The sequence below is a fragment of the Hyla sarda genome, chromosome 9, assembly GCF_029499605.1.
Source record: "Hyla sarda isolate aHylSar1 chromosome 9, aHylSar1.hap1, whole genome shotgun sequence".
Taxonomy (NCBI): Eukaryota; Metazoa; Chordata; class Amphibia; order Anura; family Hylidae; genus Hyla; species Hyla sarda.
The window spans coordinates 160,256,017-160,268,397 of record NC_079197.1 but is presented as its reverse complement, the minus strand read 5'-3'; the positions used below and the strand labels follow the sequence as shown (position 1 = coordinate 160,268,397).

Below are 12,381 nucleotides of genomic sequence, written 5' to 3'. Positions count from 1 at the left end.
ATATACACATATTCATATTTCCCGCAGAGCTGTGATTGGCCAGATGGTTCCAGCCAATCACAGCTCTCTGTGAGAAATAGGAATATGTGTATATATACGGCCATGCAGGGGACCATGGGAGAGCGGCCGCCGCATTCATATGTTATACTGGAGGATCGCAGCGGGTGTCAGGAGTGATACCCGCAGTGATCTTCCCTTTACTACAAGTACTACCACTCCCAACATGGAGTACACTCTGCTCCATGCTGGGAACTGTAGTACCTGTATTAATAGACAGATCGCAGCGGGTGTCAGAAGTTACACTCGCTGCCATATGTCTATTAATGCAGGTACTACAGCTCCCAGCATGGAGCAGAGTGTGCTCCATTTTGGGAGTATTAGTACCTGCAGTAAGGGACAGATCCCAGGGATGTCACTTCTCCTGACACCCGCTGCGATCGTCCTTATGTGAATGTCGGGATCAGCTGTTCTCAGGGCTACAGAGCCAGGAGAACAGCTGACGCTGAGCCGTATGTGTACATCGTATATCTACTGCCCAGCAAGAACTTACAGTGAGCTTGCAATGTGTATATACAGTATACACATTGCTGGCTCACTTAACCCCTTGCTGAGCTGTGCGCTATGCGCAAGCCCAGCAAGGGAAGAGTTAACTTACACTGCTGGACAGTGTAGGTTAACCCTTTGTGCGGTATACACTTTATACAGCTATCTATAGATAGCTGTATATAGTGTATACAGAAGACGAAGTCCAGCTTACTTCCCTGAGTCCCGGGCCGGGTTCGTGTAGCTCCGCCCCCTAGTGATGACGTCATTAGGGGCGGAGCTACAGAAGGGAACAAGACTAGTTAATCTGAAGCTCTGTTCACATTGTACGTTTTGTATAATGTGAACAGACCCTTCTGGCAGTGTCTACCCAGACAGGGAGACTCCAGCTGTTGCTAAACTACAACTCCCAGCATGCCCAGACAGCCAAAGGCTGTCTGGGCATGCTGGGAGTTGTAGTTTTGCACCAATTGGTGGCTTCCTGTTTGGGTAGACATTGCATCATGGGTGCTCTCCCCAGCGGACAGCGCCAAAAATGTCATAACCAATTTTTTGTGTTTTTTCCTTCTCGTTTCAGATCCGTGTATGCAGAGGATTACTGCGGATTCGATGGATTACGGCAGATTATTTATTTTTTCCTTTAATAAAATGGTTAACGAGGGCTGTGGGGGAGTGTTTTTTTAAATAAAATAATTTTTCCAATGTGTTGTGTTTTTTTTTTTTTTAATTGAATTTTCAGGGTTAGTAGCGGAAGCTGTCTTATTGACGGAATCCATTACTAGGCCAGGGCTTAGTGCTAGCCCCAAAAACAGCTAGCACTAACCCCCAATTATTACCCCGGTACCCACCGCCACAGGGGTGCCGGGAAGAGCCGGTACCAACAGGCCCGTCGCGTCAAAAATGGCGCTCCTGGACCTAGGCGGTAACAGGCTGGCGTTATTTAGGATGGGGAGGGCCAGTAACAATGGTCCTCGCCCACCCTGGTAACGTCAGGCTGTTGCTGTTTGGTTGGTATTGTGCTGAGAATGAAAATACGGGGAACCCTATGCGTTTTTTTTTTTTTTATTTAAATAATAGCTCCTATCGTGGCTTTAACCAAGAAAAATGCCAATCCTAAGTCCTGGTCTCCCCAAGCGGAAGACGCATTTAAACGGCTCAAGTCTGCCTTTTCTTCTGCTCCCGTGCTCTCCAGACCTGACCCATCTAAACCCTTCCTATTGGAGGTAGATGCCTCCTCAGTGGGAGCTGGAGCGGTCCTTCTACAAAAAAATTCTTCCGGGCATGCTGTTACTTGTGGTTTTTTTTCTAGGACCTTCTCTCCGGCGGAGAGGAACTACTCCATCGGGGATCGAGAACTACTGGCCATTAAATTGGCACTTGAGGAATGGAGGCATCTGCTGGAGGGATCAAAATTTCCAGTTATCATTTACACCGACCACAAGAATCTCTCCTATCTCCAGTCTGCCCAACGGCTGAATCCTCGCCAGGCCAGGTGGTCGTTGTTCTTTGCCCGTTTTAACTTTGAAATTCATTTTCGCCCTGCCAACAAGAACATTAGGGCTGATGCCCTCTCTCGTTCCTCGGATGTCTCGGAAGTAGAGGTCTCTCCGCAACACATCATTCCTCCTGACTGTCTGATCTCCACTTCTCCAGCCTCCATCAGGCAAACTCCTCCAGGGAAGACCTTCGTTTCTCCACGCCAACGTCTCGGGATTCTCAGATGGGGTCACTCCTCCCACCTCGCAGGCCATGGGGGCATCAAAAAGTCCCTGCAACTCATCTCTCGTTTCTATTGGTGGCCGACTCTGGAGACGGATGTTGTTGATTTTGTGCGGGCCTGTACTGTCTGTGCCCGGGATAAGACTCCTCGCCAGAAGCCCGCTGGTCTCCTTCATCCTCTGCCTGTCCCCGAACAGCCTTGGTCACTGATTGGTATGGACTTTATTACTGACCTACCCCCATCCCGTGGCAACACTGTTGTTTGGGTGGTCGTTGATCGATTTTCCATGATGGCACATTTTATTCCTCTTCCTGGTCTTCCTTCAGCGCCTCAGTTGGCAAAACAATTTTTTGTACACATTTTTCGTCTTCACGGTTTGCCCACGCAGATCGTCTCGGATAGAGGCGTCCAATTCGTGTCTAAATTCTGGAGGGCCCTCTGTAAACAACTCAAGATTAAATTAAACTTCTCTTCTTCTTATCATCCCCAATCCAATGGGCAAGTAGAAAGAATTAACCAGGTCCTGGGTGACTATTTACGGCATTTTGTTTCCTCCCGCCAGGATGACTGGGCAGATCTTCTACCATGGGCCGAATTCTCATACAACTTCAGAGTCTCTGAATCTTCTGCTAAGTCCCCATTTTTCGTGGTGTACGGCCGTCACCCTCTTCCCCCCCTCCCTACTCCCTTGCCCTCTGGTTTGCCCGCTGTGGATGAAGTAACTCGTGATCTTTCCACCATATGGAAAGAGACCCAAAATTCTCTTTTACAGGCTTCATCCCGCATGAAAAGGTTTGCTGATAAGAAAAGAAGAACCCCCCCCATTTTTGCTCCCGGAGACAAGGTATGGCTCTCCGCTAAATATGGGACAAACTGGGGTTACAAACTGGGACCACGCTATCTTGGTCCTTTCAAAGTCTTGTGCCAGATTAATCCTGTCTCTTACAAACTCCTTCTTCCTCCTTCTCTTCGTATTCCCAATGCCTTCCATGTCTCTCTCCTTAAACCACTCATTATCAACCGTTTCTCTCCCAAACTTGTTTCTCCCACTCCTGTTTCCGGCTCCTCGGACATCTTCTCCGTAAAGGAGATACTGGCCTCCAAGACGGTTTTTTGGTAGATTGGGAGGGCTGTGGTCCTGAAGAGAGATCCTGGGAAACTGAGGACAACATCCTAGACAAAAGTCTGGTCCTCAGGTTCTCAGGCTCCAAGAAGAGGGGGAGACCCAAGGGGGGGGGTACTGTTACGCCGAGCGCTCCGGGTCCCCGCTCCTCCCCGGAGCGCTCGCAACATCCTCGCAATCGCAGCGCCCCGGTCAGACCTGCTGACCGGGTGCGCTGCGATACCTCTTCCAGCCGGGATGCGATTCGCGATGCGGGTGGCGCCCGCTCGCGATGCGCACCCCGGCTCCCGTACCTGACTCGCTCTCCGTCGGTCCTGTCCCGGCGCGCGCGGCCCCGCTCCTTAGGGCGCGCGCGCGCCGGGTCTCTACGATTTAAAGGGCCACTGCGCCGCTGATTGGCGCAGTTGGTTTAATTAGTGTATTCACCTGTGCACTTCCCTATATAACCTCACTTCCGCTTCCCTTCCTTGCCGGATCTTGTTGCCATTGTGCCAGTGAAAGCATTTCCAGTGTGTTCCTAGCCTGTGTTCCAGACCTCCTGCCGTTGCCCCTGACTACGATCCTTGCTGCCTGCCCCGACCTTCTGCTACGTCCGACCTTGCTCTTGTCTACTCCCTTGTACCGCGCCTATCTTCAGCAGTCAGAGAGGTTGAGCCGTTGCTAGTGGATACGACCTGGTTGCTACCGCCGCTGCAAGACCATCCCGCTTTGCGGCGGGCTCTGGTGAAAACCAGTAGCAGCTTAGAACCGGTCCACTAGCACGGTCCACGCCAATCCCTCTCTGGCACAGAGGATCCACCTCCTGCCAGCCGAATCGTGACACATGCCCTGACATCAGTGTGTTTCTTTACTCCCCATGTCTGGCCCAGGAGAAGCTGTCTCCACCTTGGACCTATAGGCTAACGGTGCCCTGGCGTCACAAACTGATTAGGGATTCCTTGCAACCCCCGTGTCACCACAATAATATTCCGGTTTGCACCAGGACCTGTGGCGCTCCAGATTTTCTGACAGCTACGGGATTTCAGGGAATGCTGGGAGTTGTAGTTTTTGCACAATATTAGGAAACCCTGAGTTTAAAAGTTTTCTTAACAGGAAAAATATTGTGGGTGCCAGTTGCAAAACTACAACTCCCAGCATGTGCTATGTAGAATTCTTGGGATGAAATTATGAGTGTCTAGGCCAGTGTTCCTCAACCTGAGGCTCTACAGCAGATGCAAAACTACTACTCTCAGCATGCGCTACCCAGAATTCTTGTGGCCAGATTATGAGTGTCCAGGACAGCGTTCCTCAATTTATGTCTCTTCAGCAGTGGCAAAACTACTACTCTCAGCATGTACTACCCAGAATTCTTGAGGCCAGATTATGAGTGTCTAGGACAGCGTTCCTTAATTTATGTCTCTTCAGCGGTGGCAAAACTACAACTCCCATCATGTGCCATCTAAAATTATTGGGGCCAGATTACAAGCATCTAAGACAGTGTTCCTCAACTGGTGGCTCTTTATCGGTTGCAAAACTACTACTCTCAGCATGCGCTACCCAGAATTCTTGTGGTCAGATTATGAGTGTCTAGGACAGCGTTCCTCAATTCATGTCTCTTCAGCGGTTGCAAAACTACAACTCCCATCATGTTCTTTGTAGGATTCTTGGGGTCAGATTATGAGTATCTAGGACAGCATTTCTCAACCTGAGGTTCTTCAGAGGATGCAAAACTACAACTCCCATCATGTTCTATGTAGAATTATTGGGGTCCGATTACTCTGACTTTTTATCGGTTGCAAAACTACTACTCTCAGCATGTGCTACCCAGAATTCTTGTGGCCAGATTATGAGTATCTAGGACAGTGTTCCTCAATTTATGTCTCTTCAGCAGTTGCAAAACTACAACTCCCATCATATTCTATGTAGAATTCTTGTGGCCAGATTATGAGTGTCTAGGACAGCGTTCCTCAATTTATGTCTCTTCAGCTGTGGCAAAACTACAACTCCCATCATGTTCTATGTAGAATTCTTGGGGTCAGATTATGAGTATCTAGGACAGCGTTTCTCAACCTGAGGTTCTTCAGAGGATGCAAAACTACAACTCCCATCATGTTCTATGTAGAATTATTGGGGTCCGATTTCTCTGACTCTTTATCGGTGCAAAAACTACTACTCTCAGCACGTGCTACCCAGAATTCTTGTGACCAGATTATGAGTGTCTAGGACAGCGTTCCTCAATTTATGTCTCTTCAGCTCTGTCAAAACTACAACTCCCATCATGTTCTATGTAGAATTCTTGGGGTTCGATTACTCTGACTCTTTATCGGTTGCAAAACTACTACTCTCAGCATGTACTAACCAGATTTCTTGTGACCAGATTATGAGTGTCTAGGACAACATTCCTTAATTTATGTCTCTTCAGCGGTGGCAAAACTACAACTCCCATCATGTTCTATGTATAATTCTTGGGGTCAGACTATGAGTATCTAGGACAGCGTTTCTCAACCTGAGGTTCTACAGAGGATGCAAAACTACAACTCCCATCATGTGCTATGTAGAATTCTTGGGGTCACATTATGAGTGTCTAGGACAGCGTTCTTCAATTTATGTTTCTTCAACTGTGGCCAAACTACAACTCCCATCATGTTCTATGTAGAATTATTGGGGTCCGATTACTCTGTCTCTTTATCAGTTGCAAAACTATTACTCTCAGCATGTGCTACCCAGAATTTTTGTGGCCAGATTATGAGTATCTAGGACAGCGTTCCTCAATTTATGTCTCTTCAGCAGTTGCAAAACTACAACTCCCATCATGTTCTATGTAGAATTCTTGGGGTCAGATTACAAGTATCTAAAACAGCAATCCTCAACCTGAGGCTTTTCAGCAGTTGCTAAACTACAAATCCCAGCATGCCCGGACAGCCTTTGGCTGTCCGGGCATGCTGGGATTTGTAGTTTTGCAACTGCTGGAGGTACTCTGTTGAGAAATGCTATCTTAGCTGCTCATGATCTGGCCCCACGACTTCTCCATAACACAATATATGCGATAGTCTACAGTTATATATAAGTGACATGACAGCTGCACCCACGTACGGATGTGACAAAAAAAATGACCCCTTCCTAGTCTTCTATCTTCAAAAGTACTAAATACAAAACGTCCCATTCACCTGCTGCGCCCACTCGGGGGCCTAAAACTTTTCGGAAACTTTCTCAGTCCAAGGGTTGCGTTTAACGTTCCCATGATCCTCCTCTCCTCTGTTAACCCCCCCTCTTCCAGAGTCACGGTAGCATAAGGGAACCTGCCAAAGTTTTTGGCTGCTCTGCTACGTCTATTTCTGGCAGCGAATACCATCTGTGCGCGTCCTTGTCAGATGACCCAGAAAGGACGAGAGGAGCACAGACCAGACCGGCAGCCAGCACCATGAGGAATTATATGGTAGGTGGAAATCTTAATTCTAGACTTTTACTATTACTATGCATAATACCGCCTGCTGGATATAAGGCGTATCGGGACTAAAGGGCAACTCTGACTATAATATTCACATGACAGGAAATGCAGGTGTAATGGATGGGGACGGGCCACAAAATCTCCTAGGGGGAGATTTATCAAAACCTGTGCAGAGGAAACGTTGACCAGTTGCCCATAGCAACCAATCAGCTCGCTTCTTTCATTTTTAAAAAAGGCCTCTGCAAAATGAAAGAAGCGATCTGATTGGTTGCTATGGGCAACTGGGCAACTTTTCCTCTGTAAAGGTTTTGGTAAATCTCCCCCCTAGTCATTATATGGAGAAATTAAAGGGTCTATAATATGGCTGTAATAACCCAACCCCCGATGGTTCTTATGTTATGTTATGGCTGAAATAACTAGTGATGAGCGGCATTGGCCATATTCGAATTTGCGATATTTTGTGAATATGTAGACGAATATTCGCCCTATATTCGCGAATTTCGCATATTAGGTATATTCGCGTTTTCGAGGAAGAAAACAGTGAGGGGGTGGGCAACTTTACTATTGGTTGCTAGGGATGTTGTTGATAACCTCTGACAAGTGTATTTGCGTCATTCTTATTGGCCCACAAGTGAAAAGAAGGAATATGCGCATATGCGAATATGGAGGGTCTGGGTCACGACCAAGATCGTGACGTCACAACCCCGCACCCATGTGATGTCACGCCCCGCCCCCTCAATGCTGTCACGCCCCCTCCCCCTCCCTCCCATTGACGGGGCGGGGCATGACATCACACGGGGGTGGAGTCGTGACATCACGATCTTCCGTTCCTCGCATAACTTTTTATTTTTCCATTGACACTGTATTGGGGGTTATTTTTATGTGGGACAAGTTGTACTTTTTATTGGCACACTTTATTTTATCATATATTGTACTAGCGAAAGTAGCCGGTGTTGCCCGGTCTTCCTACCTACCTACCTATACCTTGTGGGAGAGGAAAAGCAACAAGGCAGGAATAGATCGACAAGAGTGGACAGAAGAAAGATGCTCCAGTCGGCGCTTCACCGTGGTGTTCGTGGCGGGTGCCGGATCATCCGGCACCCGCCACGAACACCACGGTGAAGCGCCGACTGGAGCATCTTTCTTCTGTCCACTCTTGTCGATCTATTCCTGCATGTCCAATCGTCCTGAGACAACTCTCAGACAGGCTACCTGCCCACGGATTGGGCGATATGCATCAATAGGTGTTGTCCTTTTGTTTTATCTTCACAAGGAAAAGCAACAATGACGCTCTTGTCCTCATAGCCCGTCCTCACATCATGTCCAGTTAGTGCAGCAAGGGGGGGACAAGTGTCCTGGAGGCAGATAGGACAGTGGGAGGGGGCATCTTTATATCTTATTTGAGTGCAGGAACATTTCCCCTTCACGATCTGTGTAGGAGAATGCTTATGGACCTGAGTGACATGACCCAGTCACATGACCCGCAGGTCCTTAAAGGGGTACTCCATTGGAAAACTTTTTGTATGATTTTGCATGCTCCAGGGGAAATTCTTTTCTTTTTGAATTTCTTTGTTGTCTTGTCCACAGGGCTCTCTGTTGACACCTGATGCCCGTGTCAGGAACTGTCCAGAGCAGGAGAAAATCCTCATAGCGAACCTATGCCGCTCTGGACAGTTCCTGACACGGACAGAGGTGTCAGCAGAGAGCACTGTAGACAAGACAAAAAGAAATTCAAATGTGGTGGCCACGGGTGAGGTCCGCAGCCACCCCTACGCTGGGGTTAGCTACTTTGTTCTTGGGGTGGGTTATGAACCCAGGGTCGGATGGTATTAACCCTTAATGTCACGTGAACACCACTGTTAAGCCGAGCGCTCCGGGTCCCTACTCCTCCCCAAAGCGCTCGCGGCGTTTCTCTCCCTGCAGCGCCCCGGTCAGACCCGCTGACCGGGAGCGCTGCACTGACATTGCCGGCGGGGATGCGATTCGCATAGCGGGACGCGCCCGCTCGCGAATCACATCCCAAGTCACTCACCTGTCCCGGTCCCCGGCTGTCATGCTCTGGCGCGCGCGGCTCCGCTCTCTAGGGCGTGCGCGCGCCAGCTCTCTGAGATTTAAAGGGCCAGTGCACCAATGATTGGTGCCTGGCCCAATCACCCTAATTAGTTTCCACCTGCTCCCTGGCTATATTACCTCTCTTCCCCTGCACTTCCTTGCCGGATCTTGTTGCCTTAGTGCCTAGAGAAAGCTACTCTGTGTTTACCACTACTGTGTTCCTGACCTTCTGCTATTACCATTGACTGCGAACCTTGCCGCCTGCCCTGACCTTCTGCTACGTCTGACCTTGCTCTTGTCTACTCCCTTGTACCGCGCTCATCTCAGCAGTCAGAGAGGTTGAGCCTTTGCCAGTGGATACCACCTGGTTGCTACCGCCGCTGCAAGACCATCCCGCTTTGCGGCGGGCTCTGGTGAATACCAGTAGCAACTTAGAACCGGTCCACCGACACGGTCCACGCCAATCCCTCTCTGGCACAGAGGATCCACCTCCAGCCAGCCGAATCGTGACAACCACCTTAAATAAACAGTTTTAACCTATTGAATTTGCACTAAACAGCTGCACAAGTATTTGTATACTAAGTGTTGTACAAATCCTAACAAACTCTCTGGGCCCTTTACAGATTTTAGGGCAGAAGATCTCAAGAGCCTTCACCACATCCAGTCGAGTACAGATGCAAAACCGGGTCCTAGAGAAACAGAAGATATTTCAGGTATTTTTTTTTTCTCCAAAATTTCTTTAAGCTAAGTTCTTTATTGGTAATACACATTAGGAGGTCATCACTGACCAAATCTTGGGTGGACTCAGTTGATCTTAGGCAAGGTGAGAACCCCAAGTCGTACAGAGACATAGGGCAGAGATGTTGCTTCCAAATAGAGAGGTGATTCTACCAAGTAGGCAGAGATGATACCACCGAGTAAGGTGATTCCACAAGAAGACAAGCATGGTGGTACCAAGTAGACAAGAGATGATGTCTGACATATTGCCAAATAGACAAAGATTATGCCAACACGTAGACAGACATGTTGTGCCAAATAGAGAGATGATTCCACCAAGATGCCACTAAGAGACAGACTTGACAATAGATAATGCCATCAAGTGGACAATATTTTACCAAGTAGATAGGCATGATGACACTAAGTAGACAAAGATGTTGCTGCCATTGAACAGACTGAATAGGCAAGATGACACCCTGTAGACAGACACATTGCCGGTATAATGAAGAAAACTGTGTCCCTATAGCGGAATGTGACCCTCTGCACAGGGACACACTTTTCTGCTTTACAACAGTTTCCCTCTCACTCCTTAAAGGGGTACTCCGCCCCTAGCATCTTATCCCCTATCCAAAGGATAGGGGATAAGATGTCAGATCGCGGGGTCCCGCCGCTAGGGACCCCCGGGATCTCCGCTGCAGCACCCCGCTATCGTTACTGCACAGAGCAAACTCGCTCTGTGCGTAAGCGTAATGACCGGCGATACAGGGACCAGAGCATTGTGATGTCATGGCCCCGCCCCCTCATAATGTCACAGCCCGCCCCCTCAATACAAGTCTATGGGAGGGGGCATGGCAGCCATCACGCCTCCTCCCATAGACTTGCATTAAGGGGGCGGGCCATGACGTCACGAGGGGGCTGAGCCGTAACGTCACGATGCTCTGGTCCCTGTATCGCCGGTCATTACGCACAGAGCGAGTTTGCTCTGCGCAGTAATGATAGCGGGGTGCTGCAGCCGAGATCCCGGGGGTCCCTAGCGGCAGGACCCCGCGATCTGACATCTTATCCCCTATCCTTTGGATAGGGGATAAGATGCTAGGGGCAGAGTACCCCTTTAACCCTAATCCTAACTCCTAACCTCTAATCCTAACCATAACCCCTAATCTTAACCCTAATCCTCACCCCTAATCCTAAATGCTAACCCTAATCTTAACCCCTAACAGCAATCAGCACTGAGAGCGCTGAGCTCAGGTCCCATTTGGCTACGGGTCACAGTTTTTTTCACTTCACCGGCAAACAGATGATGCCTTCGATTAGACAGAAATAATGACATCAAGTAGGCAGAGTTGTCGTTTCCCAATATAAAGATGACCTCATGAAGATAAGGATGTTGGCACTGAGTAGACTGAGATGATACTATCAAGTAGACAGAAGTGATACCACCGACTAGACAGAGGTGAATGCGCTAAGACATAGACGAGTTCACCAAGTAGACAGACATAATGTTACCAAGTAGACAGAGATGATGCGCAGAGATAATGTTGACAAATAGACTCGGTGATGCAGTTACACAGAGAGGATTCCAATAAGTAGACAAAGCTGATGCCACCAAGTAGACGTACATATTGCTGCTAAATAGGGAGATGATTCCACCAAGTAGACAGAGGTTATGCCAAGAAGACAGAGGTTATGCCAAGAAGACAGAGGTTATGCCACTGAGTAGATGGAGTTTATGCCATCAGGTAGACAGTAGACAGGTGATGCTGCCAAATTGTCAAAATAAGAGATTATATAATTCTTGTTTATTTTTATTACTTAGTGTAAATTAATGATTTCTTATGTTTTCTAGGCAGACAATGACTTACCAGTTCACCTGAAAGGAGGCACAGGAGATCTCCTCCTCTACCGGATCACAATGGGCATCACCATTGCAGGTAAACGACAGCAACAAAAAATATATATGTAATAACTAACTTAGGACGGTACCTTGTGGTGTGAAGGACGGTAAACTTCAATGGAGTTCAACAGCCATTGATTGAAGTATTAAGTCATTTGTAGCATTTAATGGTGTGATGAGGGCAGATGGAATTACCCTAGGGGCAAATGGCATTAACCCCTTGTGTTCGTGACGCCAGGGCGTGGTCTAACCTCGTCACCACCCGAAGTTTAGTCAGGCTCAAGAAGGTGACCAGTGACTTCAGAGACCTCAGGGCTTGCTGGGACTTATAGTGGACTTGGACAATTTGATGCACGGCCACACTGACTTGACACAGATACTGTAAATCTTGACTGACTTGACTGGAACTGACAAGACAGACTTCACCCCGTTTCTCGCTTACCAGGTTTTGACGTTCACCGGTGGAACAGTGGATTTTTGGATGTGTGGCTGCGTGGTAGGCTTTAGGCCTCCTCAGGACACTAGACAATCTTTCTGGACTTGACCTCACTGTTCCTCAGCAGAACAAGAACTAATCTGGCTCTCTAGCTCCTCCCAGGGTTTATATGGGGGAGACTCTGGAGGGGTCCCATAGGTCACCCTGTAGGTCACATGGTCACTGGTTCCTTCCTTGGTTACAACACATAGCAATATTACTTAAAGGTATATAACAATATATGTACATTACAATACAGAACAAAGGCGCTGCTGAACTAGTTAGGGCACATAGGTGAAGGGGGGGCCCAGGGGTCACTGAATGGAGTCTGCCTGACAGGGCAGCAAGGGTACAGGGGGGGAACTCCTGTACTGGGCCACCACAATGGACTTACATGTTCAATAATATTGATGGGGGTCACTAGTGGATT

At 48.3% G+C, this 12,381-nt stretch overlaps 1 protein-coding gene across 6 annotated transcripts in view; it reads left to right on the top strand.

The window, feature by feature from the left end:
* Positions 1–12,381, top strand: part of LOC130291731 (uncharacterized) — a 117,050-nt gene that overhangs the window by 103,051 nt on the left and 1,618 nt on the right. Inside the window, exons 1-3 of one of the 6 annotated variants that reach the window (XR_008848018.1) lie at positions 7,086–7,124; positions 9,489–9,578; positions 11,429–11,472. The gene's annotated coding sequence lies outside the window, so the exon portion shown is untranslated. Of the gene's footprint in view, positions 1–7,085; positions 7,125–7,186; positions 7,325–9,488; positions 9,579–10,805; positions 11,036–11,428; positions 11,514–12,381 lie in introns of those variants that run through there. The other 5 variants (XR_008848020.1, XR_008848021.1, XM_056540889.1 and 2 more) reach the window with 5 other exon arrangements.